This window comes from Saccostrea echinata, unplaced genomic scaffold (genome assembly GCF_033153115.1).
Source record: "Saccostrea echinata isolate AGI-Se365-2 ecotype Australia unplaced genomic scaffold, CSIRO_AGI_Sech_v1 ptg000006l, whole genome shotgun sequence".
Taxonomy (NCBI): domain Eukaryota; kingdom Metazoa; phylum Mollusca; class Bivalvia; order Ostreida; family Ostreidae; genus Saccostrea; species Saccostrea echinata.
This window is the reverse complement of record NW_026889755.1, coordinates 10,141,128-10,144,888: the sequence shown is the minus strand read 5'-3', so window position 1 is coordinate 10,144,888 and position 3,761 is coordinate 10,141,128.

The following is a 3,761-nucleotide window of genomic DNA, read 5'->3' as shown; positions in this document are numbered from 1 at the left end:
AATGGGGCATAGCGTCAAATGGTGCCATCAGGGGGTAAAGGATGTATTGCTTCAGGGGGAAAAGAGTTAAGAGTTCGTTGAAGCGTAAATTTTTTTGTTTGATGTCAGTGTGATTTAAATAAAGAGTTTGTTGAAGCGTAAATTTTTTTTCCAGAAATGTCCGATTTTCTTATAGAATGGGTTCAGACTCCATTTTTTGGAAACATGAAATATATTTTACATTTACTTTTCTGTCATATATAGGTTAATGAAGAATAGATACTTGACCCATTCATATTCAGAAATCATTTTTATGCCTCTAATAAACCCATTTTCCACTAAATATGCTTTACTGTCATCTATAAAAACAAATTATCAATCAAAAAGTCATTCAATAAAATAACTGAATCAAATGTGTTGAAGAAGACATTACGGAAAACATTATTTTAGAGAAATATCACTTTTCCGTGAACTTTGAAAATTGAGAAATATTTTGTCCCAGAGCAGGGGATTGTCCTCGCCTTGTACACCCCCTTTCTTTGCAAGTTTGGTCAGGGCTAGTGATTTTATGGTCAGGGCTAGTAAAAATTATGGAAAGGAGAATTTTGATAACAGAAAATTTAGTGAGTTTAGTGTGAGGAGATAACTCACCACAGGAGATGTGTGTACATCAAACATTATAAGGAATGGAAAAATCATTTAAATCTTTGTATCAAAGTTGACATGATTTTCCTGCACTGTTTATGGTAATTGAACAATATTTGATGGGTGTATCATGCTGTGGCGGGACACTTTACTATCTTTGTTATGGCCCTTGAAATTAGAAAAAAAAATCCTTTGTGTTAAAAAAAAAAAATTAAAACTTAATATCATAATGGCATTTGAAATTTTGGCTGCCTGTGGGGGCATTCATGACATTATGGCACATCTAGTTTAATTAGTATACATTTTCCACTTCAATCAAATTAAGCAAGAAATTAAAAGTTCTAAATGATAGACTGATTATCATTGCATTAACTTTTAACTGTAAAATCTGTGCTGAGATTTTTTTTTTATTTAGTGGGAAAATAAATATTTTGAAAAGCATGTAGTGCAATTTCATTTTTTAACTTATATTTTTTTTAATTACAGAATGCCACAAGAGATGTGTATAAAACATTGCTGAAAGGAGATGTAACCTTTGGCTACAACATGGGGAAGGAAGTGAGGTAAAGAAAATATACTTTATAAATATACAGAGCACATTTCTTCTATTAAGTAGGTCAGTCTATTATTATGCCTAAATATAGTGTGTTTTGAAACAGACTTGAGTTATTATGTGTGTCCACTAATCAGAAGGGGGTCATTAAACATGTTTGATTTTTTTCCTGAATATTTCCTTTAAAAAAAATAGTTTGGGTACTCTTTTCACACTAAGGCCTAAATTAAAATATTGTTTGTTTGCCCTCAGCCGACTGACCCATGAAAATTAGCCCGACTAAAATAATTTATACCACTTTTAATTTATATATTGTTTTATTTGATTCGTTTCTTATCCGTTTTCATCTGTTTTTGTTTTTTCATAAAAACGTGTGTGAGGTCATTCAGACGCTTTGATTTTCCTTTTCCTTGATGGTATTAAGCGTGTTGATGATTTAGATTAGGAAGTGCATTGGACAGAATTTATTTTAACAGTTGCAAGGTCACACTAAATATAAGCAAAATATACCCTGGATTTATGTAGAGTAGATTTTTTATGAGGCCTTGGGCTACGTGTGAGTTACAACTAGAGAGAAATTTTACACATTTGCATATATACCGTATATACTCGCCTATAAGTCGATTTTTTGGGAGTTAAACTTTGGTCCAGAATTCTTTATCCGACTTCTACACGAGTTATAAAAAGATTGCTATTTTAGCGGGTCAATCCCTCCAATTTAGGCTTAAAAAATACAACCGACTTAATATTTGCAGTTGAACTTTGACATCTTAACTATGATATCTCGAAAACCATGGAAATATCAAAGTGATTTGAAAGTCCAAACCACATATTTTTAAGTACTTAAACCTAGGTGTCTCAATATCTCTGATATCTCGAAGTTTTTTCTGGGTCTTATTGAATTTTAGAGAATTAGGTTCAACTGTACTTTTGCTATCTCTGAAAATAGGATGATACTAAATTATATTAAAATATTTTGTTCATTTTCAAGAAGAAATATTGACATTTGGTGGATATTTCAGTAGTTATTTTCACATTATCCACCCATTTTGCAAACACTGTCAATGATTTTCCTAAATTCCTTGAAAATCAGTGTAAAGTTTCTATGTTTTAAAACTTTAGATGTTTGTGCAAGAGTTCTAAAGTAGGGTAGGGTGACTGAAGGATGAAATACCCAAAATTACTTAAAATTACAATTTTTTTAGTTTCAAAGCTGTAGATGCTTGTGCAAGAGTTCTAGAGTTCTAAAGTGGGGTAGGGTGACTGAAGGATGAAATACCTGAAATAAATTAAAATAACATTTTATTTAAAGTTTTAAAGCTGAAGACATTTGTGCAAGAGTTATGAAGTGGGGTAGGATGACTGAAGGATGAAATACCTGAAATAAATTAAAAATTACAATTTTTTTAAAGTTTTTTTTTTAATTACTTTTTTTATACTCATGCCCATAACTGATTGATAGAAATTTTTCAATTCAGTATCTGCTATGCATTACATGTGCATATTCTAGCATGTAATTTTTTTTATTTTTAAGATGGACATGATACTAATATAAATAAATTTAACCTAAAATTTACGAAAAAATATTTTATTACTCAAATTGTTGAATTTTTGTTATGTTAAAAAAATTTCAATTAAAAACATACACTGACACGTTGGGAGTTCTAGATTTACCGACTGCTTTCGACATAATTAATGAAACATTGAACTATTTTTCACATTGGTAGATAATTTTTTTTCAATTCTCTCTTTTTGAAATGCCTTTGAACTTTTCTTTCATTGAATTAACTGATCATTTCCTTTGTTATTAGTTTCCATGGCACAGAAAATGAACTAACTACAAAAAGAATCACCAGGGGTGTAAGAGATGCATATGGTGGAAAGGAAAAGTGTCCTTTTTCCACAGCTGAAATAGAAGGTGAGCTTCTCTAAACCTTTTAATGCTATTAGCATTCTAAAGTCAAAAACTCATTCCAGTCATCCACTTAAGGATTTTTCACTAAACAGTTCAGGGCAAAATTTAGGCCAAATTACAAATTACAGAAGCTTATAGCACAAATACCATTGTATTAGACAAATAATAAACAAAGAATCAAAATAAAATGAAAGATAAAAATGAAACCAGTCTCCTCTTTCATTATTGATGTTATGTTGAAATTTATTAGAAAAATTCTTGTTAGTTGGCTTAGTTAGTTTAAACTAACACAAAAGAAACGAAAACCAGGAAATCACACAAAAGTCCCAATTTACATACTAGTGTCAGTGTCCTTGTACAAGAACTTACTGCAGTGTGCTATTGATAGAGTATTTGTCAGCTTTCTTTTATGAAAAAATGTTTACTGATAATTTTCATCCTTTGCAGGAGCATGTCAACGCTACTTTAAATCCTTAAGGGATTCTGAGAGAAGGAAAGAGAAAGGAACTAACCAGAGACATGCTGTAACAAGCAGGAGGCAAAGCAGAAGACGAGAGGTATATTATTCGCCATTTGCACCCATTTTTAAGAATATGCTATTCCTAAATCAATTTCACATCTAAATGTCTTCTATCATGTACATTTAAAGACTTGATCAAGACATTTTTG